Source organism: Prionailurus viverrinus, chromosome C2 (genome assembly GCF_022837055.1).
Source record: "Prionailurus viverrinus isolate Anna chromosome C2, UM_Priviv_1.0, whole genome shotgun sequence".
Lineage (NCBI taxonomy): Eukaryota > Metazoa > Chordata > Mammalia > Carnivora > Felidae > Prionailurus > Prionailurus viverrinus.
In genome coordinates this window covers 69,716,879-69,743,560 of record NC_062569.1, presented here as the reverse complement: position 1 = coordinate 69,743,560, position 26,682 = coordinate 69,716,879, and the positions used below count along the sequence as shown (strand labels likewise).

General features: G+C 37.3%; 1 protein-coding gene and 1 long non-coding RNA gene across 11 annotated transcripts in view; one reads left to right on the top strand and one right to left on the bottom strand.

The window, feature by feature from the left end:
* The window catches only part of TBL1XR1 (TBL1X/Y related 1), a 179,177-nt gene that overhangs the window by 46,652 nt on the left and 105,843 nt on the right, over nt 1–26,682 (top strand). The gene's annotated exons all lie outside the window — the stretch shown is intronic.
* LOC125174736 (uncharacterized) lies at nt 18,297–21,542 on the bottom strand. Of its 2 annotated transcripts, none has more exons than XR_007155541.1 (3): nt 21,481–21,542; nt 18,770–18,885; nt 18,297–18,527 (listed from the first exon to the last, which is right to left on the bottom strand). It is a non-coding gene; the product is annotated as an uncharacterized LOC125174736 (long non-coding RNA). The 2 variants fall into 2 exon arrangements; XR_007155542.1 differs by lacking the exon at nt 21,481–21,542 and adding an exon at nt 20,694–20,773.

The window sequence follows — 26,682 nt, the reverse complement described above, 5'->3', positions numbered from 1 at the left end:
TACTCTACTGTCCTTGTGTATCCACCTCATGTCTTCACAGCTTCACACTACTGTCTCCGCTTGGTCCCCAGAGCCTTGTTTTAAAGCACTTTATTACAGATGACCGCAGTTGGTAATTAATTTTGCCATAGTCTGAGTATAAACTATCAGAGACCCATCTTATGTGATTGTTGCCTTACCCCAACTAGATTGGATAACATCCTCAGATTTCCATTACCTTGAAGGTTCTCCCAGATTCTCATCACCTCAGTGATTTCAGAATTTAATGATATAAATAATATTAGCCAATGTTTTATTCAACTTTTACTGTAGGCATGCACTGAGCTAAGCACTTTTCACACAGAAGTGCTTACTTAGTATAATGTCTGCCACATAAGTATTCAAAAAAGGTTAGCTGACATTTACTTATTTTTTCATTTAGATATAAATATCCCTCCCCCCATACTTCATGTGTGATTAAAAAAAAAAAAAACCTCCTGGGCCATTAAAATTTTAAAAATCACATTAAGGTTAAATTAGAGTGAATGACGTAAATTAACATTTTTTGCCTATAATATTTTTCTGTTTTAAAAATTTATAGGTAAATACAGTAGGTTCTCATTCACAGTAGTTATGTTTATAAGGTTGTTGTGAACACTGAATTAGCACATAATGAACCATTGCTTCTGGAGGAAATGCAGGATTAGGTTCCTGTGAACCTCTGGTCACATTTTCATCAAGTGATCAATAATAACCTTGTTTTCTGTGTTTCTGTTTAAAGACCACCCCTTATTTTATATATATTGTTGATTCATTAACATTTCACTAATGGCTGACAGCATCATAACTCCCTAAATGAATTAAGCCCATCTATCACACATGTTTTCCATAAGGCGTGTCACAGGAACACTAGACAAAACTTCAGCACTATGCTTGGTGCTATTTTAAATAGTGAAATCACCAAAAATACAAAATACAAAAATTTGGCAGTAAATGTACCATACAAAGGATATTTGTTTATAGAATGAAAGTTGAAACAAGAAGGCAGAATGCTGCACTATTTGCTGGGGGTATACAACAAGCACCTCAAATTTTTCACTGTTCTGTACAGGACTGAGGATTACAAAGGCACTACAAGTATTGATGTTGGGATTACATATAAATTTTAGCAAGTAGGCAGATTTCACAAATATGGGATCCATGAATACTGAGGATTGACACTATCTCCTTAGATGCCACAGTTTTTGATTTTAATTTTTCTTTTATATTTTAATGTTTTCACTTATTTATTTTTAAGTTGTGTTAAAATACACATAAGCTTATAGTTGAGTTGTGTTAACTGTATTTACATGGTTGTGCCACCAATCTCCAGAACTCTTTATACTCATGAAACAACTCCCCGTTTCTCTCTCCCTCCTTTCCCTGGCAACTACCGTTGTACTTCCTGTTTTTATGAATTTAAGTATAACTATAAGTGGCACTATAGTATTTGTCTGTGACTGGCTTCTTTCACTTAGTATTATATCCTCAAGGTTTGTCTATGTTATAGTGTGTGTCAAGACTTTGCTTTTTAAGGCTGAATAATAATCCATTGTACGTATAGACCCCATTTTGTTCATTCATCCTTTGATGGATGCTTGGGTTGCTTCTACCATTTGGCTCTTGTAAATACTGCTGCTATAAACACAGGTGTGCAGCTATCTCTTTGAGACATTGCTTTTTTTTAACAATGGTTTATCTTTTATATGTTACACATATATATTGCAAAAATGAATGAGCTAACAACAGATGTTAAAAGTTGTCAGGTAAAAGTTGTCAGTTTGACCTCACCCAATTCACCAGTGACAGCTGTTATTTACAGTTTGGTATGTATTCTTTCATATGTACACAATTCAAGCATATATATAAAATATGTGAAGACTTCTGAATGTGACTTATTAACGTGTATAGTATAGTAGCAGTTGGGATCATATAAGTACTGTTCTATGTATTGTTGATATTTCATGTAAATACATATATATCTTAGTCTTAAATACTATCTACTATTCTAATTTCTGTTGCATACTTTTGAAAAATCAAAATCAGGTTTTAAATTTAAAAGTAATGCATACATATTGTAGAAAACTCTAAACAGTACAGAATGGTGTGAAGAAAACTAAGAATATCTGGTCTTCCTTTATTTTTTCTTATTCCCTCCCAATCTTCCTGGAGGCAGGCACTGTTTGCTATAGTAACTTTAAATAATAAATTATACCAAAGATTCTTATTTCTTGATATATTAACCATGAGCCACATCTAATATGAAGGTTTTGAGGAAATTAGTGCATTTACTCTTCTTTACACTTCCTTTTTCCAACTTTCTGAATATTATTGCAGAGCACAGAGTAGAGCTTGCAACTACTTAGTTCTATACCTCCTTTTTTGCTGTATGATGTTTTATAAACTGAAAAAGGAGTAATTTTTATGATCATTACTGTGTAATATTTATGAGAAAGAAACCTAATACTGTGTTATTAAATTTCTGTTCAACGAGAATCTCCCACTGTCAGTGATGAGTATCCTTTTTTGTTTTTGTATTTGTTATTTGTAGGTCCGTCATACTAAGCTGCCACTGTTTTTTCTATCTCACATTGTGTTTCCTCGGGTTCCTTTTTTCTTTTGTTCCTGTACCTTTTCAGTTTTGCCATATAAGTAAAATTTAAAGTTTTTATTTTGACTCTTGATGGAAAATCTGACTAGTGAGAGCAGTGCTTTTATGTCATGATAGGTATATAGAAAATGATACTATTTGGTGGGTGGAGCTGCCTGCAGCAGAGGCCTCTGGTAACCCATTTATTTGTAGCATACGTGCTGGGGAAACCCTGGGTTATAATAGGAATCCAGTTTCTACATATTTTTCTCCTAGAACTTGGAGGACACTGGTCTGCTGTCTTCTGTCATCCAGTATTTCTGATAAGAAGATGAATATTTCTCGATTCTCTTTGACGGCTTTCTTTGTATTCTGGAATTTTACTAGCGTGAGTCTGTCTAGTCATGGGTCTTATTTCATTTGTTGTGTTGTTTTTGTTTTGTTGAGTCTTTTCACTTTGAAGATTGAATCTTTGTCTCTTGGAAAGCTTACGATGTGTTCCCCTCAACCCACCACCTGCTTTTGAGAATTAATTTTACTTCACCTCTGTTCTCCACTTTGGGATGTTTTGTGTAAACAGATCTTGGACCCCCTAGATCTTAATTCATTTTTAATTTTTTTTTCTTAGAGATTCACCTTGTGTTTGTGGGGGTTTGTTTTTCTTTTTTAAAGTTTATTTATTTTGAGAGAGAGAGTGAGAGCATGCACGCCTGTGTGTGCAGTGTGGGGAGAGGGGGTGCGGTCGGAGTGAGAATCTGAAGCAGGCTCCATGCTCTCAGTGTGGAGCCTGACGTGGGGCTCCATCCACGAACAGTGAGATCATGACTTGAGACGAAGTCAGACGCTTAACCAACTGAGCCACCCAGGCACCCTTAAATAATTTGGTATTTAATCGTGACCGTTTTCTCCTGGATTTTGGTTTTCTCTGTTAACAGTTCTGTTTATCTTGTTCTTCTTTCATGCTGTTAGGTTTCCCCATGTGGTTAGTGGATCATGGTTAGTACTGGCAGTTGAAGTGTGTCTTCTCTAGTATGTAGTTCTTTACTAGGGCCTCTATCTTGAATGGTAGTTTTGGTGTGGTAGGTTCTGTGAAGTTGGGTTAGGTGTGGACCAGCAGACCAGGCCTCCTTCCAGGGAGGATGTATGTGTGGGTGAAGTGGCACCATTCTAACTTAGGTTAATTGTGGTGTCTTCAAATATTGCAGGTGGGGAGCGTTTTGGTATATTTCACTTGGCTAATATTAAGAAACTGATCCCTTTCTCCCTGTTTTTCCCTGCTCAACCCTCCCCCTTTATTTCACTCTTTGTGTTAGAAGTCTGATGTGCTCCGCCAACTTCCTGCTCTGCTTTTCTGTCAAGCCTGGCTACTCTCACAGTAAGGCTAACCTAGGCAGAAATGCCTACTTCATAGAGATTAGCTCTTTGGCTTTATCCTAAAGGCAAAAGCAGCCACCACCATTGCTCTGATTACCAGTCAGAGGAGGAGGGGGTCATCTATCCAGAGTAAGGTAATGCAGCACCCTTATGAAGCACCTTAGTTGTTTCCTCCTGCTTGTTAGTTGTGATTAGTTTGATTGATACTTAGAACTTCTCTAGCATGTCCTTGAAAAGATTTTGGTTCCTTATATGTGGTTTCCTCTATTAATCCAGTCTTTCCTACTTTCTATCTGCCCATGTTTCTTTAAAATTTATGGTTGTTCAGTGACATCTTTTCTTGTTTTGCAACAGTGCTGTCAATTCATTTTAATATAAATCTTTTCCCTGCCATTTCAGGGGGACCTTGGGAAGGAGGGGGGAGAGAGAGAGAGACAGAGACTGAGAGAAATTTATTTTGTCTGCTACCTTGAGCTATAATTGACTAATTTGTGACTGATTTTAAAAGGTATATAAGTTCTCAAACACCTTTTTCTTCTTTCGTGCCTGAGAAGAATTGTTAAATCATCTTCTTTTCCCCCTAGTAACAACATTTTAATCTTCAGTCTATGCCATATAATGCTGACTGCTGTTCCTGGGCGTATGGCTCCTTGTGGAAGAGAGCATGCATAACCACAGTGATGCTCCCGGTCATCCCCTTCTGGGTGGATCTTGTATGTATATGGTTACATGTGTGAGTGAAGTCACCGTTTTTAAGAAACACTATATACTGGATAATAATTTATTCAGTCACTCATGAACATGGTCAGAAGACTGATAAAATTGGGTTGTTACCTCTAGTGAAGCATAGCAAAGCAGAAAAACATTTTTGAAAATGATTTAGTAAAAGCCTGGGGGAAGAGAGTGAAAGAGCAGCTAGCTCATCTTTGTGCTTCACGATCTTCTGTGGATGTGCAGAGTAGTTATAGCACAAACTTTGCTGGAGGGGGAGAAATATGGCACTTTTGTCCCAAATACCTTTTCACTTCACCACCTTATAGACCTTGTTTGTTTTGTTTTTGTAATGTCCTGAGGATATTAGGTGAAGGGTTTTATTGCCTAAATGTTTTTAAACTTTAGGCCTTTGATGAAAAATTGAGAAGATATGTCAGTGCATACAACTGTAAGAAAGACACGTGTTTATGTACGTGGCTTTTAGACTTTTTTGGTCTGTAGTCCACAGTAAGACATGCATTTACATTGCTGCCTTGTTACATGTGTGTACATGACACCGAAATTAGAGTTCCGTGGAATAGTATTTGCCTTTCATAGGATACACTTGTATTGTCTCTATTTCATTAGAAGAAAAGGTATGATCCGCTAACTTTATAATCCACTAATAGGTTGTGATCTGCTGTTTAAAAACCCCTGATTTAAATCCTGATCTGTTAGAGTACTGAGAAAAGGGAAGGATTTGGATTCAGGAGACCTAGGTGGGTCTATCTAGCTTTATGGCCTTGGGTAATTTCCTTCTTTGCGTTTGTTTTTACAAGTGAAAAATGGGAATAATAATGTCTTGTTAACTTGATAATGAGGATTAAAAATAAATGCAAAGTGCCTAGCAGTGCTAGGGATAATGTAGATATTTAAAAATCAGAAGGTTTTTGGGGCGCCTGGGTGGCGCAGTCGGTTAAACGTCCGACTTCAGCCAGGTCACGATCTCGCGCTCTGGGACTTCAAGCCCCGCGTCAGGCTCTGGGCTGATGGCTCAGAGCCTGGAGCCTGTTTCCGATTCTGTGTCTCCCTCTCTCTCTGCCCCTCCCCCGTTCATGCTCTGTCTCTCTCTGTCCCAAAAATAAATAAACGTTGAAAAAAAATTAAAAAAAAAAAAAAAAAAAAATCAGAAGGTTTTTATGATCTTCATTAGTTTTACTATATGCCACCTGTCATGTTGAGTAGGCACTGAGATGAGATTCAAACGTTCTTACCTTTAGGGAGGCAGGTACAGAGATGTGTAGACATAACTGCCTTACTGGTGAACAGGATGTAAGTAGAGTATATAAGAGGAATAGTAACCTAATAGAGGAAGTTAGAGTTGGGCAAGTACAGGGGTGCCTTTTTTTTTGTTTTAAAGTTTCAGGGAACAGGGTCCCTCAAATTACCTCTAGCTAAACGGGGTTTTACTTTAAGGCTACATAAGGGAGGTAAGGAAAAACAGCAATTATTTAAAGCTGCAGAAATAGATGTTTCAGAGAATTGCAGTACTGTTTGGACCATAACTAATTGTTTTCATTGTCTGACTTCATGGATAATTGGCACATCTTGTGGAATATAACAGAATTCTCATGTGTTTCCTTCAGTAGCAGCAATACTAGGTCCAGAATTCTGTCATCATAACTCATTTCTGTCTCTCACTAGCTCACATTCTACTCTTCTTTGCTTTATGATTTCTGTTGGAGTGTGATTTCTGCTGACCCCTGTCACACTCTTGGTTTTTTTGACTCCTGGTATATTGGTTGCAAGCAACAGAAGTAGATTATAGATAGCTGAAGCTACACAGAGGAAAGATGTGGTGGTTCAAAGAAAAAAAATTATCAACAGATCTAGGACATAGAAATCAGTGAGCTGACTTGACAGTGGTTAATAATCAGTTCAAATTATTTTCCTCTATGGTTTTTCTCTTTATATTCCGATATCTAGGATGGAGTCTGATTTCCGTGGCTTGAGTTACGTTTCTGTCCTTTGGCCAGGTGTGGAAAGGACACTCGCTTAAATTCCAGCCAGAAGTCTGCAGTAGAAGCTGTGTAGAGTGTTGCTCCAGGAGGGACACTGGGTACTGGCAGCCAACAGTATGTCCAGTTGCCGTGTGACTGTATGTTGTGTTTGTAGAGGGGGGGGTGTGTGTGTTTTACTCAAACTGCAGAAAGCCAATATGTCTGGTCCTTAATCATTACCCTGTGTAGAGTGTGTTAGTGGACACACATCTGGTTTAAAAAGTGAAAGAACTTAGGAACAGTATGTGACTAGGGCTTAGGGCACATATTTTGAAATTATGTGATATGAGAAGAGAGATAATAAAGATAATGTCATCCCAGGGATTTCTGATTCATTTATTTTAAGCTGTGAAATTATATGACCATATTTATCTTTTAGAAAGTTTACTCTAGAGGCATTAAAAAGGCTGAAGTTAGGGCGAATGGCTGTGTGAGCAGATAGAGGCAGCAAGGCCAGTAGGAAAGCTGTCGAATTAGTTGAAATCCAGATTTATAAGGCCCTTTCTGATATGTTCCCATTTACTGCTGTGATTTAATTTTCTGCCATTTGTCCCTTGCTTACCACTCCCTAGCCATACTTCTCTTTTGATCCAAACTTGTTCTCTCCTCAGAGCCTGTATACTTGATTGGAATTCTCTAATCTCTGGTTGGCAACTTGCTTGGGTTCTCCTCATATATTCCTCAGTTCATAATGTCCCTTCCTTCTTTCCTGGCTATGTTCTCTGATCCCATTGCCTATATATTTTTTCACTTTCAGATTATTCTGTTTTATATTCTCCATAGCAGTTACTTAATTTTTTTTTCCCACTAGTTCTGCTAACAGTGGTAGAGACCCTACGATTTGGTTGCTAAAGGAGACTCCTAGGATCCCCAAACACAGTGCTAGTCAGTCTGATTTATTGCTGAAAAAGGATGCCTTACAGCAAGTGCCTTGAAGTAAGGTTATGCATTACAACCAAAGGTTGCCTCCCAGCAGCGGACCTGAAGAGGTTGAATGTGAACTCCATTTGTCTTCCCTCTGTAGGGTCATACTGGACATGTTTCCTCTCTCTGACCATGATCACTGATGTGTGCAAGAAGCACCTTGCTGAGAGCCCACAGTGAAGTCTCACCTCTTATATTCTGCAGGGCACATAGGCTTTTGATAGAGACCTCTGGGGGTCTCACCACAACCAGGTGCAAACCATCAGTCTCACTGTTAATAATAAATAGTGCTGACAAGCTGGTACAAACAGCCCAGACTCATTGGACCCATGGTTTCAAAGCAACATTATTAATTAGCATGTTTGGGTTTTTTGTTTGTTGTTAATTTATTTTGAGAGAGACAGTATGTGGGGGGGGGGGGGGGAGAGTTAGAGAGAGAGAGAGAGAAGGAGACAGAGAATCCTAAGCAGGCTCCATGCTGCTAGTAGAGAGCCTGATGTGGGGCTCAAACTCACAAAACCACGAGATCATGACCTGAGCTGAAACCAAGAATCGGACACTTACCTGACTTAGCTACCCAGGCGCCCCCGTTAATCAGCATGTTTTGTGCTTTGACTAGGTATCCATATGTGCCATGAAGGTGGTACTTTTATTTCAGTGCTTGACTCAGGCCATTTCCAGGCCTGCTGGAATTTCTCTCTGTCAGAGTGCTTTTTGCTTAATGTGTATCTTTGTCTTCCACTAGAATGTAAATGTCAGTAGAGCAGGAATCTTGTCTGTGTTGGAAGATATCAACGATTTTGTTAATGTATGTGAGATTTAACAGTGGATATTCAGAATGACCAAAAGTATCTTTCCTATTTAGAGGTGGGTTTTTTTTTTTTTCCCTCTCTTCCTCTTTCCTCCCTTCCTTCTTTCCTCCCTCCCTTCCTTCCTTCCTTTCCTTCCACTTTTAGGTTTGAAAGGACCAGGTACTTTATGCAGTGTTGAGGTCAGGAGGCAGTGAATTTTCCCCTTCTTGTTATTCCTTCATCTTTTCTTGATTCCCCTGTAAGGGTCTTTATAATTAGGCAAATGAGGTAGTTTCTCTTTTTTTGTATGTTGCCATGTGTCTTTGAGAAGGAGTTACACATACAAAAAATTCTCTCTGAACTGTTTCCTATAAAAAAAAAAAACTAAGAGTATTTTTATAAGCAGGTGAGGCAATAATAGCTACCTTTTTTTGGGTGTCTTTATTCACCAAACATTGTGCTAAGTTTTTTTTTTTTCTTTTTTAACATACATTATTTGTAATCCTTATGAGGACAATACAAGGTGGACACTAATATCCCTATTTTAAAGAAATATAATCTGAGGCTTAAAGTACTATGCTTAAGGCTGTTCTTGGTAATAACTGGGAAGAGGTAGATGTGGACCAAGGTCATTAGAGTTCCAAAACTAGAGTACTTCTCATTATACCATGTAGTAGAAGTAGATGACAAGAACCTTACAGTGAATGCTAGTGACATAACTTTGCAACATATGGTAGCAATGAAGATGAGAAAAAGTCAAAGTTCTGCCCCTTACAGCTTGCTGATTCCATGTTAACCATAACTTCTGGTGCTTTGTCTTGTCTGTTTCTGTTTCCGTTTTTACTTAAGTATTTAGAACTCTCTCATCTCTTTTATTGGATTCATGTGAAATAGATATCTTGAAATGGATGCCCCTGATGTGCCAAATAAGTTCTGCCTATTCTCTGAAACGTAGTTTTCTGTTGATACTGAGTTACTGATCACACAGTAAGCCTCAGTAATTTAACTGCTTTTACAGAATATCCAAATCCCAAATATTTTGGTCTTTTAAAACATTTCTAGATTGTCCTTCTCTGAGAGATTGTAAGCATTTTTATAAATCTAGGATCTGATCACCTCTTTATGGGTCTCTAATTTTGCTTTCCTTTCAGGTGATTATTTTTTTAACTCATTATTTTGAACATTTGAACATCTTAACATGGCTCAAACTTGAAATGTTACAAAAGTATATACTTGAAAAATCTTCTCATATCTGCCTCCTACTCTGTTGGTTCTTCTCCTTGCAGCATTCAGTGTTATCTTTTTTCTTCTGTATCCTTCCAGAGATATTACTGTATGCAAACAAATAATGTTTTCTCTCAAATCCCCCTCCCCCAATATTATACATTAAACATACTGTTTTGCCTTTTCCTCCCCTTTGTACTTTTAACCTAACAGTAAATCATGGTGATGATGCCCTTATCAGTACCTGAAGAGTTTATTATTCTCTTTTTTCGACTGGATAATATGTCACTATAGTAGGCTCCTATTGATGGACAGTAGTTTGTTTCATTCCTTTTGGGAATGCTGCAAGAATATCTTTGTATGTAAGTTATTTTGCATGTATGCAAGTGTATTTTGAAAAATAAATTCTCCACAGTGGAATTTTAGGATCAAAGGATATAAGCATTTTTACATTTCATTGCCAGATTGTTTCCATGGAGGTTGTAGTAATGGACACTCCTACCAGTAGTGTTTGAGTAACACCATGAAGTGTTACGGCACTATTTATTTATTTATTTATTTATTTATTTATTTATTTATAGCACTTTTTATATTTACCAAACTACTAGATGAAAAATGCTATCTTGTGTTTTTAAAAATTAAAAAAAAAAATTTACGTATTTATTTATTTTGAGAGAGAGCATGCATGGGAGGGGCAGAGAAGAGAGAATCCCAAGCAGGGTTCATGCTGTCGGCGCAGAGCCTGACATGGGGCTCCATCTCACAAACTGTGAGATCATGACCAGAGTCTATATCAACTATCTTGTATTTTTTAAAGGTTTCATTGTAGTATAAGGTTTCATTGTAATATAACAGATAAAAATACATAAAAAAATCACAAAATATAGCTTGATGAGTTTCATAAATTGAACACACCTGTGTAACTACTCCCCCAGTCATTGTACAGTCCCCAACTTCTGGAAAGATAACCATTATCCTTACTTATATCATTGATTATTTATTTTTGTACTTCATATAAATCATACAATATATATGTCCTCATTTATGGCTTCTTTGCTTAGCATTGTATCTAAGGTTCTTCCAAGTTGTATTGGAAATTTTCAGTGAAATATTAATTTGCACACTTCTAAGGAGAATCTTTTCATGTTTCAAGCCTTAAAATTTTTATTTTCTGTAAACTGTTTTTCTGTATCCATGGGTGGATGATCATTCTTATGGATCTCTTTATATAAAGGAAGTTAATCCTTTACATGGGAGATGAGTTGTACCTGTTTTCTAAAGTTAGTCATGCCTTGGGGCGCCTGGGTGGCTCAGTCGGTTAAGCGTCCGACTTCAGCTCAGGTCATGATATTGCGGTTCGTGGGTTTGAGCCCCGCTTTGGGCTCTGTGCTGACAGCCCAAAGCCTGGAGCCTGTTTCGGATTCTGTGTGTCCCTCTCTCTCTCTGACCCTCCCCCGTTCATGTTCTGTCTCTCTCTGTCTCAAAAATAAATAAACGTTAAAAAAAAAAAGTCATGCCTTTTGATTTGGCATATAATGGTTCTTACATGAAGATTTTTTAAATTAAGTAATTTTTTATGGCCATTAGATTTTTTTCTCCCCGTTATATTATTTTCCTCAATAGGTCTACTGTTTTCTGCTCATCCAATAACTTTTGTTCAAGCACACTTTAATGTCAGTGAAGATGAAAGTATAATAAGTGAAAATCGATAATGCTGGCCATGGTATTTGAATTAAATGTGAATGAGGTATAAGAAAAGGTGCCTGTAAGAAGATACTGCCACTGTCCAAGAGACTCTAGGTATATGCAGCGAAAGAAGTATAACAAACTTTATAGGCAAAATGAAGAAAGTGGTTGTGGTGAAAAGGATGATGTTCCACAGGAAGTGATGCTGGCAAAAAATTTCCCCACTAAAGGAACTTTCAGAGATATTCCATGACCTTGAAAATGTAAGAGTTAAAATGTTAGAAGCTGTATGACAGTTCCCTGTGGTGTATGAAATCTAAAAGATGCTCTGTACTCTAAGTTATACCATGAGAGAAGACAGACGTCAAACTACTTGTAAGTTATTTACAAAGAAATAAAGTACTTTAATTCATAGTGGTTCTCATTTTAAAAATTATTTAAAAATATTAGTGTATTTTTTATTATAACGTATTTAATATGGTATATTAGAAAATACTAGTTTTACTGTATTTTTATTATAGAACAGTTTTTAATGTTTTGATAATTTTAAACGTCACAGAACAGGTCTCACTGAAGAAGGTCACTTCGCTTGGTTTCATCTTCCATTATCATTTCTATGACCACACTGCCATACAAAATGGGGACTGCCTGTGTGTGTGTTTGAACTAACAACTGCCCCGCCCCCCAGCTCCTTAAATTGACCTGATAGTTTTAGAAAATGATCTCTTCGTTGTCTGTTCTGACCTGAGAGTCCATCATAGATTAGGTACAACTGAGAAAATGGTATGTTTTTCACGTACTTAAGGACTTGAATTCTTGGAGGTGCTCTGGAATTCGTTTCTTCCCCAAATTGCCAAGTGTGGATCTTAACAGTCTCATGAGCTTTATGAAGACGAGTATGCAAGGTCATCAAGGACAACAGTGGTTTTGTGTGTGTATTCAGAACCTGTTCTGTACTAGGCACTGTGTAAAGGATGTGCAGATAGATAAGAGGTAACATATTGGAGTTGTGTATAAATATAGAAGAATTAAAGTTCATGATACTGAAACATTTTTAATACTTTTATAGTGTTGTTGAATTCTTTGCTGTGTTCTGTGATGTTGGTGATGCCACAAGAGTGATTGTTGTTTTCAAGGAAATTGGTGGGAACCAGATTGAGCATCTTTATATAGGTCAGAAGGCAGCATGTCTAACTCATGCCATAAAACAGATATTTTAATGTTAATAATACATTGTCTTATTGGTGATACAGGTGAGGACTTAAGCTCAAAGGAGTAAGAAGTTATTTCCAGCTAGGGTATTCAGAGAAGGCTTCATGGATGCAGTACAGCTCTTCAAGGGCTTGAAAGATACCTTGTGGGCATGTTTATTATTTGTTTATTTAAAATTATTAATGTTTATTTTTGAGACAGAGCATGAGTAGGGGAGGGGCAGAGAGAGAGAGAGAGAGAGAGGGAGACACAGACCTGAAGCAGGCTCCAGGCTCTGAGCTGACAGCACAGAGCCTGATGCGGGCTTGAACTCCCAGACTGTGAGATCATGACTTGAGCCGAAGATGGACACTTAGCCAGCTGAGCCACCCAGGCGCCCCCTAGGCATGTTTATTTTTTTAAGTTATTTTTAAATTTTTATTCTTTTTTTTTGTTTTAATGTTTATTTTTGAGAGAGCACAAGAGGAGCAGGGGAGGGGCAGAGAGAGAGGGAGACAGGACTCGAAGTGGGCTCTGTGCTGATAGCAGAGAGCCTGATGTGGGGCTCGAACTTAGGAACCGTGAAATCATGACCTGAGCTGAACGAAGTTGGAGGCTTCACCTACTATGCCACCCAGGTGCCCCACTCCTGGGCATGTTAACAGAAGCATGTACCAATTGGAGCAGACAATGCTGGGAAAGTCCTAAAGATAAAAACCCTTCTCTGATTTGTCTTAATTTTATTACATAACCCATTTTGGTTAATGATGTTTGACAGCTGATTGTTGGATTATTAATATTACTGATTTTTGTTCTCAAAAGAATGTTGCTGTATGATTCAGGATTGTATAGTATAGTAGGTCTCAAAGTGTGGTCTCTTTGTAACCTGTTAGCATTGCAAATCCTTGAATCCACCCCAGACCTAGCAGTTGGAATGGAAAGAACAGGGGTGGGACCCAGCAATCTGCTTTAACAAGTCCTACCTTGTTCTGAGAGGACTAGGCATTTATAATTCATTGTTACCCTTTGAAAAAATCTGTATCATTTTTATTTGATAGAGCATTTTTTTTTTTTTTACATAATCTTTCCTAGAAGCTATTAATGATTAATCACCCATTTGGTTAACTTTGATTAAAAGTCATTGCTTGGGCACCTGGGTGGCTTAGTCAGTTGAGCATCGGACTCTTGATTTCAGCTCAGGTCATCATCCCAGGGTTGTGGGATTGAGCCCCATGTCGGGCTCACAAGCATGCACATGTGTGCTTTCTCTCACTCTCTCTCTCTTTTTTTAAAGTCATTGCTCTGCAACTTAAAATCTGGAAATTATTTAGGGGGCTGTTTTAATTGTGAGTAGTAATTATAAAGAAAATTGCTAGTACATCTCCTTGACACATTAAGTATACTTGCTGTTTTATTGTCACCCAGAATTTAAAACTGAGGTATTGTGGCCATTGGGTATATAGAAAGGAAACATGTTCTAATACTGTTTTTGACTTTTATGAAATCTTTTAATGATACCTGTCAGTTTTTATACTAATTTGTTTTGGAATTGTAATAATTCATTATTTCTAATTAAATTCTAATAATTGAGGGACTGTTAGGCTTTTCCAAAGGGGCTGGACTGCACTTTACATTCTTATCAGCAGTGTTTGAGGGTTCCAATTTGTCTGTATCCTCAACAACCATTATTACTGTCCTTTTGTTTTGATAGCCTTCCTTGTGGATGTGAAGTGGTATCTCATTGTGATTTTGATTTGCATTTCCCTGATGGCTAGTGATGTTGAAGGTATTTTCATGTGCTTATTGGCCATTTGTGTGTTGTCTTTGGAATATCTGTTCAGATAATTGGCCCATTTTAAAATTATATTGTTTGCCTCCTTATTATTGAGTTGTACTATTCATATATTCTAGACACAAGTCTCATGTTTTGCAAAAATTTCCTTCCATTTTGTGGGTTTTCTCTTCCTTGATGGTGTGTCCTTTGAAGGGAAAGAGTTTTAAATTTTGAGGATGGCAGTTTGTTTTTTCTTTTGTTGCTTGTACTTTAGGTATCCTAGCTAACCGTTGCCTAATCCAGAGTTACTTAGGTCTTTGATCCATTTTAATTTTTTTATATGGTATGAAGTACGGTTCCATTTTCATTCTTTTGCACGTGGATATCCATTTGTCCCAGCACCCATTTCTTACAGTGACAGAGTTTTGTGAATTTTTATCTATACTTCCTAGGTCTTTTTTTGTGCTTGAAGAGATTTTGAGTTTTACTGTCTACACCCACCCCATTGTCCAAGAAAGAATAAATTTACTAACTATTGAAAAGACACTGTGAATAAAGCACTGTGTACTGTTTTAGGAGTCCTAATTTTAGAAGGACATAAAATGGAGCAGATTTTTGTAATTGTTAGGTCACAAATTTTTAAAATGGGGAATAGAACACTTGGGAGTAAGATACTGGAAGAAAGTCCTTCCAGTTGCTAACTAGTTTCATTTAAAGTAGAGTTAGACTTGTTTTGTATAGTTCAAGAAGCTCTGAGTAGGAATTACAGGTAAATACGTTTGAATCCTAGAGAAGAAAGAACTTTGAAAACAGAGCTGTCTAATAATTTACTAAAATAGCACCTTTATGCAAAAGCACTCAACACTGGAGAAGCTCAAGCAGAGGTTGAATGATGGGTCATTTTGTCATTAAAATTACAAAATGAGGGGCTCCTGGATGGCTCAGTTGGTTGTGTCTGACTTCAGCTCAGGTCATGATCTCCTGGTTTGTGAGTTCCAGCCCCACATCGGGCTCTCAACTGTCAGCATGGAGCCGCTTCAGATCCTCTGTCCTTCTCTCTCTCTCTCTCTCTTTTTCAAAAATAAAACCATTAAAAAATTTTTTTCTTTAATGGTTTTATTTATTTTTTGAGAGAGAAAGTGAGTGGGAGAGGGGCAGAGAGAGAGGGAGACACAGAACCAGAAGGAGGCTTCAGGCTCTGAGCTGTCAGCACAGAGCCCAGTGAGGGGCTTGAACTCAGGAACCGCGAGATCATGACTTGAGCCAAGTTGGACGCCCACCTGACTGAGCCACCCAGGCGCCCCCAAAATAAAACATTTAAAAAAGCATTTAAAAAAAAATTACAGAATGGGTTTCTCCATGGAACGAAGTTTGTTGAAGGTTTTCTATTTCCTATTGTAGTTTTGTTTCACAGTTGTGAAGGGTTTCTCATCAGGGTTCATCCTCTTCCACACTTTTGTCAAGTAGGAGAATGAGGGTGAGTGAAAATGGGCTATTGTCTTGAAGGCTTAAATGATAGAAGTAATCCAGTTTTTGATTAGCTAACATTGTTGTGCATTATCCTGAATATTAGCTCACCGCATGAGTAAAGGTGTGTTTTTGTATATGTATGTGCACTCCCCCCCCCCCCCCAAACATAAACACACACATACACACATGTCTCTAACCTTGTTGTAACACATAGTTAACAGTGGGGATGAGGCACTGTAGCAAGAGGGAAAATTGGGATGAAAACTAATAAGTATTAGTCTAAGGTCAAATTTAGGCATGGTTGTGGATTGTTCAATGAAGAAAGGCTGGCATAAATGCAGGGAAATGTAAATTGTGATAGTATAAATTTTCCTTTCGGGAAATGACCCTTCCTGATTCAGGGAGTTTTGCTCTTTATAAATGATCTCTTAGAAGAGTACATACTGTTAAAAGGAGAAAATGTGCTAGTGTAGATTTATCCTTTTTTTTTTTTTTTTTTTTTATTTAAAAAAAAATTTTTTTTTTCAACGTTTATTTATTTTTGGGACAGAGAGAGACAGAGCATGAACGGGGGAGGGGCAGAGAGAGAGGGAGACACAGAATCGGAAACAGGCTCCAGGCTCTGAGCCATCAGCCCAGAGCCTGACGCGGGGCTCGAACTCACAGACCGCGAGATGGTGACCTGGCTGAATTCGGACGCTTAACCGACTGCGCCACCCAGGCGCCCCTAGATTTATCCTTTTGTGATAGGTGTATTTGAATCATATGTTTTAAGGTTTGAAAAAAACCCTGATCATTATATAAGCTGGTTGAGACACATGAATTTGAATACCTGGCCTTAGGCAAAATGATTTAAGGACACTTAGTGATAAGATTCATACTACATGCTTAAATTAGAATTGGGAACATGAAAAAATCCGATGCCTTCATTTCTTTGAAGTGAGATTTTGGAATGAGCTTTAGAGAAAAATTTCTGAGCTTAGCCTGTTCCGTGTATTAAACATTTATCTTGTTTGCTCAATTTTAAGAGTGTTTGTCTATTTCTCTCTTTTTGTCTCTTTCTTTCTTCTCCTCTCTGCTCCGCTCCCCTCCCCTCCCCTCCCCCCAACATGGGGTTTGAACTCACACCCTAAGATCAAGAGTCACATGATCTACTGACTGACCCAGCCAGGTACCCCATTATTTTAAAGATTATTTCAAAATCTCACTTTGAGTATACCCTGGAATCCTGGTTGGGAATGATTGGCTTCAAACAGAAGCTTTTTTTCCCCCCTTTTCTGTGATGTGGTATAGTTATGCCTTAACGAGCAATTGGTATAAATATATTAAAATAAACATGTCTTTCTGTAATTGTAGCTTTTTAAGGCTTGAATTTAAAATGTTTGTTAATGTGGGTATTCTTTTATGCTTAAGAATGTAAAAAGTGTTTTTAGTGTATATGAGTTTTCCTTCTAAGTTACTATACATTAAAAAAAGCATATTAAAGTATACTGTCAAGATTTTCTTTTCTTTTGCCTGTTTTTGAATGTACCACCTAAAGATTGCTAATGTTTAGGTTTCTTTCCATGATCCTATCAGAAGTTAGTAAAGGACTTCACTTCCTTTCTCAATTAATGAAGAAACAAAACAGATGAACATAGGGGAAGGGAAGGAAAAATAAAAGAAGATAAAAAATGAGATGGAGGCAAGCCATAAGAGGCTCTTAAATATAGAATACAAATTGAGGGTTGATGGAGGGGACGTGGGGAAGGAGATGGGCTCAATGGGTAATAGGCACTAAGGAGGGCACTTGTTGGGATGAGCACTGGGTGTTATATCTAAGTGATGAATCACTAAATTCTACTTCCGAAACCAGCACTACACTGTATGTTAACTAACTCAAATCTTTAAAAAAAAAAAAAAAAAAGACATGTATATGCAGTACTGGATAGAATGTGGGGGAAAATATTGCACAAGATGGTATTTTTTTATGGCTGAGTTTTGCTTATAATGTTTAATAGCCTTATTTAAATTTAGGGAGAGAGTCCTTGTATTAAAGAGTACCCCACATTCGACTAGTATAAGCTATAGAGTAATTTAAAAAATGCTGTTGGAGTTGGAAGATGAAGAAAAACATTGTTTATGCTAATTATTTGGTATTTGAATGAGCCTGAAAAGACTCCTTTGTGACCACCAGTCCTTTGACCACATATGTGATAATCTGTGCTTTGATGCTCAACTATCCCCACTCTTTAAAGAACCTGTTGCCCTGTGCCTTTGCCTTTTTTAGCTCTGTCAGCCAGAATCTGTCATTGATTCAAGAGCTCTGCTTTTCTTTAAACTTGACCATAATAGCTGTATGAAAGCTGTTCTAGCAAATTTGAATTTCCAAGAGTGTGCCTTCCCTGTTGGTGTACTTGCAGTATTTTAGCTGCAATATTTTAGGTCAGAGATTTTGCATAAGAGTTCAGTATTTATAGAGCCAAATTTGACATTAGTGCTTGCAGCAGATGTTACGACAATAGTAAGGACTTTGGGTCAATTCTTGGCAATTTTCAGGTTATGTGCTAAACTTTCGATGCTATCCTCTCTGTTCTTTCCTCTCACTTCTTCTGTTACCCCACACTGGAGTGACACTGCATTTCTAGATGCTTTGACACAGGCTTACAGTGTTCAGCACATCTGTCTTGTATAGCAGTTCTGTGTCTTCAGATGTCTTATTTTAGAGGAGGAAGTATTTGAATTGTTGTAACCTGTAGCACCAAAGAGAACAAATTTCACTTAGTAGACATGGTATTGTGGAATAAGTAAATTTGACAGTTGTGCCCAGAAGCAGAATTTTGGTGAATTTGTCAACAGAAATGTATTGTGATTTAAGTATATCTTCTATTAATAGGAAAAAACTTAGTTTATTAATATTGCTTTAATTTTTAACGCACTTCACAATTTTGACTTCATATCAATTAATGAGAATTAAATGGAATGTTGGGATTACCTGCATTTCTTCTGTGGGATTGGGGTTGAGGTTGTTTTTATAATTCCTTCAAGCCCTACATTCTGTGTTTCCAGTAATCTGTGACTCTTCAGCTTCCATGGATTTTACTTGTTTAGCTACAAAAAAAAATCTTATGAAATCTAAAGTTAAATTAGATACGATGTCAGCTTTACCAAGCTTTACAGGCTTGCCTTCCTTATATCTCACAAGAAATAGGCTCAGTGAGGTTGTGGGAGTTTCATTTCTCACAGTTCCAAATGCCAAAGAGAGACTTGAATTCAGAGCCAATGATAAGAGGTGTTGCATAATCTCGTTAGGCCACCAAATTTATGTTAATCACCAGATAAGGCCCTTTCCCTCAGGGAGTTAAGAGTTTAAAGAGAAAGTTAAATGCATGTGGCCTGTACGAATTTAGTCTGGTTGAAAAAACTGCACATTGTTTGGAAGTAAAAGATAACGGTTGAAAGAAGAAGGATGTGTAAAAGTCAAATTGGGACGTTTTCTGGAGGAGATAGGCTATGAAGTGAAGAAAGAGATTGACATATAGGAAGATTTCTAAGCGAAGTTTTATTTTTAAATCTTTTTATGAAAAATTTCAAGATACATAAAAGAGAGTAATGTAATAAATTCTCACGTTCCTGTTGCTTAACTTCCAGTTAAGCAGGTCATGGTCAATCTTTTTATCTGTATCAAGGGTCATTACACTAAGGCCAGGTTTTGGTAAATAAAGTGTTTTGGAACATACCAAGTCCATTCATTATATTACTGTCTACAGGCTGTCTTTGTGCTACAGTGGCAGCATTGAGTAGATGGGACAGACTGTAAGCCCCCCCCCCCCCCCCCCCCCCCCGCCCAAACCTACAATATTTACTTCCTGCCTCTTTGTAAAAAATGTTAAAAAATGTTTGCCAGTCCCTGATCTATGTGCCTACCCATTCCTTTCAATGGTGTATTTTTTTTTTCCTTTTCTGTAAATTTGACCTCTCACATACCTTTCAAATAGATTTTTCAGTTTTGGTATTTTTCACATTTGCTTTATATTATTAATCATTTCTTGTCATTTTATTTATCTCATTATTTTAGTTGAGCCATTTAAGAATAAGTTGTACACATTATGGTCATTTACCTCTAAATACTTAGGTGTAGCCTGAAGAACAAGGATATTCTCTTACATAACAGTGCAGTGGTCACATTTACGGATATTTAACACTGATACAGTATTGATACAATATAGTATTTAACATATTCCATATTAAAATTCTGCCAGTTATCCTATTGATCTTGTTAGCCATTGGTTTGCCCTAACTCAGGATCCAATCCAAGATCACACATTGAGTAATCTTTAATCTGGCATATTCCTCAGCCTTTCTTTGTGTTTTATTATTTTGACATTGACAGTTTTAAAGAACGTTCTTCAGTTTGAGTTCATTTCCTCAGGAACAGATTCAGATTATACTAACTGTGGTTTTAAAGGAATGAAAAGCATGGAGTCACATAACAAGAAGAAGCTGTAGGTTATAATTTAATTCTAGGCCAAGTATCAAGAATGAGTCCTGAATTCTGGTTATTGGAAAATAATTGCTCGTTATCTCCACATAGTTTCCATTGTGTGTGTTAAGCAAAAAAAAGTACGCAATGCTATATTTAAAGAGCATGGGCTTTGAAGGTCGTTGACATAGTTTTAAATCTCACCTCTATTGTGAATTGTATAAAGGGAAGCAAATTAACATCTTAGGGCCCTTTGTAAAAATATGGCTAATTTCTGCCTTTTCACGATGTTTGGAGGAGTAAGTGAGATAATGCATGCAAAGTAGAAGGATGCCAGGCTGTGTGTTATTTATTACAATATAGTAAAATTTGAAAAGGAGGAAAATCACTATGAGTTAGAACTGTCAAAGAAATTTGAGTGGAGAATGCACTTTACCTGTGATTTGAAGGATGGGTTGGCTTTGGATAAACTAGGTGTGAAGAATCCATTGGAAAGTTTCGTGTGTGAGGGGATATGTTCAGATTAGGAAGTAATGTTAGAGTGAGGATATTGGTAAAAACATAAACCTTAGCGTTTGAGTTTGAAGGTCTGCATTATAGTCCAGCCTTTGCCACTGGCTGTTGGGGTGCATTATTTCATAGGTCTGGACTGTGTTTTCCAGCACTATAAAATGACATATTACCAGCAATTTTCATAAAGGAGCATCATCCTTGATAGGTTGGAGTAGTAGGGGAAGGCTTTCAGCAGGAAAGCGTTAAGATGAGTCTTGAAAAATAGGTAGGCTCTGGATAGAAGGAAAGGGAAAGCCATTAGACCAGCATGTTAAATTAAAGAAGGCACTATTGGAAATAAGCCTGTTGTATCACAGGTTAAGGAGTGATGCATGTTGGAAAGTAATGAGAAATTAAGGTTATCAGTTCTGAGCCCTATAAGTAGGGTCTTTATGTATAGCATTTAGAGTTGGAGTAGAAAAATGGCCCTCTTAGTTATTTAAATAAAGGTTGGTGAGACGCATATTGGAGTAGAACTAAATTCACTTTATGCAGTTTTGAGGGATGACAGTTTTTGTGTACTTTGTTTAGGGAGCCTGAGGAAGATACCTCAAACTCTCTTCTGCCAGAAATTTAATATGAAAAATACTAAGACTTAGTGGAAATAGAGGGCAACTATAGTACTGTAATAAAATGACCTTTAAGAAAACAGGTGAGGTTGAAATACAGACCAGTGATTGAGTTATAGGCCTGAAGAGTCTTTGGAATGTTTCTGCATGTCAGTTGACTCTGGAGCTTCTGCAGACCCAGTCATCCAAGTATGGCAGTTGATCTTGGAGGAAAGTGGAAGTGTAAACTGAAACAATTTGCAACATTGGTAGTTAGTGCTGCTGCCTGGGCCAGGCTCTAGGCCAACAGCATATCACAGTGTAGCAGAATCTGGACCACTGTCTGTTCAGAGTAAATTTCAACAATCCTGTCATGTGGCAGTAAAGAAAGACAGTATACAGATAACTGTTCTTCGTTCTCCCTGCCTCCGGATTAATAATCTTCCTTCTGGCAGTCATCATATCTATTTGCCTATCTATAAATAGCATCAAGGGAAGTCCTAATTATATATGAGTCCAGCTACTCCTTGGAGAAATGAGCGAGATGGGACCATATTTGACCACAAATTGTTGAAAGAGGTTCTGGGAACCAACTTAATTGGGTGGAGTAGGTATATTCTTTATCCATAGAACTGGTGTTGTTTCTTTCTTTGAAAACCTTTCGGTTCAGGTTTTTCTGAACTAATGCTTTCAGTAAGTCCTGTTTTCTGGAGTTGCTTTTTAGTGTTTGGAGTCAGTGAACCTGAATGGTTATAGTGCTAAAACCTGAGTCCCTCTTGGTTTTATACAAGCTAGGTTAAGAAATTGAGATAAGGCAGCCCCCATTTATTAGAATGTACTCATTTTGTTTATCTGTCCTCCCCCACTAGAAAATAAATTTCAAGGAGTTTCCTTACTGCTCTGTCCTTATTAGCATTGGAAATGATGTAAGTTTTCCTAAAGTTTTTACTCTTACTCCCTTTCTCCTTCCCCCATGTTTATGGGCTTTGTTTCAATCAGTGAAAGGAGTATGACAAGGTACATTTTAATTTTGTGTAGGATACTTAGTTGTGCCTTTGGGTGACCATACCATGGCCAGATTTTCAGCCTTAATTGGAAAGGACATTTAACACCCTTAACAGGATAAAGCCAGCAGTTTTAAAATTTGTTTTGTACTAGCGATTATTTTTTAATCTTATTTGATAAAATCTCATACTTAAAGAATTACTACCTAAAAGTTATATTAAATCTTAGTAAATTACCAAAGATACACTTGAGTGATGGGGGTGTGCAAAAGGTGGAGTTTGTTATCTGCATAAAGGAAATTTCTTTCCTGGCCCTAGGTGACCTAGAAAATCAGAAACTTCAGTACTTTTTTTTAATACCACAGAAGTAGTGAATACATATAATAAAATGAAAAAAAAAAATGAGGCTTCTTTACTAGGCCTATCCTCAGGAGACAGCAGTGTTTAAGAACTTGTATTTTGGTTCTTGTGTTATCATTACATGTTTGTTTATGTCTTTCTTTATCTGTTAGCTTGAGACACAATTTATTTTCTATCTTCAACTCCTAAATAAAGTGTCCTTGATAATGTCTTAGTGAAATAGGTGTTCTTAGAATAATGTCTGGGGAGAGAAGATTGTTTTAGAATGACCTAAAACGTGAGAGTGCAATAAGAGGTTTATTGGGTAGGAGAAATTTTGGGAACTGTCAGGAAAAACATTCCTGTGTTTTCCTTTACTTACACACATAATACTTCTGACACTTTTGATGACCAAACGTGTGGTAATTTTTTTCACATCAAGCAATTCTCTTCAACACCAGCTGGGTGTCCTATAATTCAACTCAGTTCTGACACTGTCTGCCTGGAGTTAGCATCAGATCCCACAGGGTAGGGGCTCAATCCCACAAGACTGCCTCCAGTTCAGATGCTAGTCGCATGTCCCAGGTTGTTGCTTCTGACTGACTGGCAGTGAGTTGGAGTCCTCTGACCCCCCTGTGGGTTTCATAATTTGCTAGAATGGCACACAAAACTCAGGGCCCGCTTAACGTTTACCAATTGATTATAAAACGACATGACAAATGAACAGACATTTAGGTGGAAGAGGTAGGTGTGGCAAGGTATGGGCCCATGCTTTAGCTTTTGACGTGTATACTACCCTCACAGTACCTCTGTGTGTTCAGCAATCTGGAAGCTCTCTGAATTTCGTACTTTTGAGATTTTTATGGAGGGTTCATCATGTAGGGTGAGATCAATCATGAGCTCAGTCACCATTCTTTCCCTTCCTGAAGGATGAGGGAGCGGGGCTGAAAGTTCCAAGCTCTGATGAATCATGGCTTGGTCTTTTTGCTGATCAACTCTCATACTGAAGTAGAGTCCTTATCACCCAGCAAATTCCAAGGCATTTAGGAGCTCTGTGTGAGAAATCAGGGTCAAAGACCAAATATTAGCACAAAAGATATTTCTGGTGTTCTTGTCATTAGGAAATAACAAGTTTTAGGAGCTCTTTGCTAGGTACTAGGGTCAGAGACATATGCATGTATACATGTATATTTTCCCCCCTATTTATTTCACAGCAACAAATGGATCAAGTTAGTATTCTAGATAGACTTTGAGAAAAAGTCTAGTATTTCTTTGTGTCCTCCTTGTATACTTAATTTTAGTCTAGGAATACATCTCTGACTATAGTTGGACTTCAAGGAGATTTACCCTCTGCCAAGTTGTTTTCCATTCAGAGAATTCCTTGGGGGCTTGGAGTTTGAAGAAATTCTAGAAGTTTATTTTTGCATGTATAGCATGGTTATAACTAAGCTGTTCTTTCCCCCTTTATGTGTAAAGTCTGTGGTCCTTAAATAGGCTCTGAATGAATGAATGAACATTCAAGAACAGTTCAAAGTTTGAAAAGATTGAGTGGTTTTGGAAGAACAGGACTTCTATATTCAGTTTCTTAGAATGCAGCTTAATAGTAGTCCTTGCTTGAACATTCTACAGTTACGTCCCGAGGTTCTGGCTGAGAACATGGATAAAATAAGGGAGGGGGAAAAATTAAAAATTTATATACTGTGTAGTAAGAAATGTATAAAAGGCCATTGGCCCTAGACTTCTGATTTCTGACTGCTTAATACTTTGCACGGTATGGAAAATAGCAAATTGTTGGGTTCAGTGGTCTTGGTTGATAATTCACCTTAGGGTGATCCCATTCTGCTCTTCAGTACTTCTTCTCTGCCCTTTTGAATGAAATAGCTAGTTTTACTTTATATTTCTCCCAATCAATGACATGGAAATAAAGTGGAATTTATTAAAGCTCCAAGTGGGATTTGCGGACTTCTTTCAAATTAGAAAATTAGTCACTGTACTAGTGGAATTTGAAGTTAGACTGACTCAAATTGTTAACCTCTTTATTATTACACTAGAGAAGATGTGTATTAATAGAACTTATAGAGCATGTTGAATTGTCCGGGGTAGGAAACATCAGGGAGAACCAAGAGCTTACATTGCCTAAAAGGAATTTCCTGGAATGGGAAACTGCAAGTTATTTCCTATTAATGTTTTAAAATTATTTTGATATTCTATCTGGAAGGAAAATGATTTCCAGACTACACAGGTATTCAGTAGTTTATATGACATTCAAAACCAAAATAAAAGTACTATTTTTAAATACTGTGTAATTATGTAGAAGGCTTAATGAAAGCCTTATTAAATTTACCCTTTGTTTGCTATCACTGTAAGTATCCATTCCAGGAATTCAGTGCTGCTCTTTAGGCACTAGTTTATAGCTTCTCAGCTACTATTTAGAAGCCAGAGTCTAGGAATAATAATATCACACTAATATTTCTTTAAAACATGGACATTTGAGGGGTGCCTGGGTGGCTCAGTCAGTTAAATGTCTGACTTTGGATCCAGTCGTGATCTCACACAGCTTATGGGTTCAAGCCCTGCATCAGGCTCTGTGCTGACAGCTCAGAGCCAGGAGCCTGCTTCGGATTCTGTGTCTCCCTCTCTTTCTGCCCCTCCCTGGCTCGTGCTGTTTCTTGCTCTGTCTCAAAAATAAACAAACATTAAAAAATTTAAAAAACGTGGAGATTTGATTAATCCAGGACCCATTATAGATGATTGGTTGTGGTGTTAATTAAAACATGAGTATTGTTTTTTAGAGACCAAAATCGACTCACTCCTGCTTCCGTGACGGGTAATCCTCTTTTTTCTTATTTTATATCCAATATTTAATCCAGAAATGATACATTATTTTCAGGATGCTGGTAGTAGTCTGTTTAAAAACAAAGTTGCATTTTTGTTTTATGTAATAAATTGTTCATTAACATTAATGAAAACACAAAGCATTCTGGACATTTAGATTGGTTATACTGAATGATAAGTTTATTTAATCAAGGCTGTGGTTCTATTAAAGGACAGCTCAGTGTGTCCCGTCACTCACTAAATCTGGTAAAATAATGACTGCCAGTAATTAAGTGCTTTTTATATTTCAGGTAAGATTATATGCTTGATATGCATTCCCTTATTTAATTCTTAGAAGAGTAGCCCTCTGGGTAGGCAGTGCTAAAATCCTCGTTTTACAGATGAGGAAACAGGTTAAGAGAGATTAAATAAGCACCATTGCGTCTCATGCTCAGTAAGTGGTAGGAGTCACAGTACTGTTGCCTTTGGTTCTGTTCTGGTTCTATGTGTGATTTCTTTTACCTTAATTCTTAGAATTTTGTAAAGAATGGATGAAGCTTTGGAATGGAAAGGCAGTGTAAATATTTACTGAATAAGTGAATTGAATGAATTGAGTGAATACTAATATAATTAATTGTAAAGAACCAGACATTTGTTTGTGACTATCGTATTTTGTGATGTTTTAAATGAAATGTCCTGGCACAGGGTTATTGAATAAATGTGGGAAGGAGTACGAGATTTGGTGTGGTTAGACGAGAACAAGGACATGAAGTATTCAGGTTGTCAGAGGGGGAAAAAGCAAAAAGTAACTATGATAGGAGGTATGAGATAGGGATATAATTTCAAAGTAGCCACCAGTAAATCTAGAAGTTCTGAAAATGCAGAAAAACTTCATTATGTTAAACACGTAAGGGACATATATCACTATTCTTTCAGACGTTATTTCCTCCAGTGTTAGAATGCCAGTAGAGCAAATTTTTCTATCTTTCTGGTCTTTCTTCCCAGGACCTTGGGGTCAGAAACTAAGGATGAAAGGCATCACTGCCTATTGTAAGTTGATCTCTTGGAGTAGTCTTTCCAGTTTTTTGTCTGTATAACAATGAAGGAGAAGTAGCAAACCTTAAACCTTTCTCAGTGAACTTAACTTTAGCTGTTGATACTTTTTTCT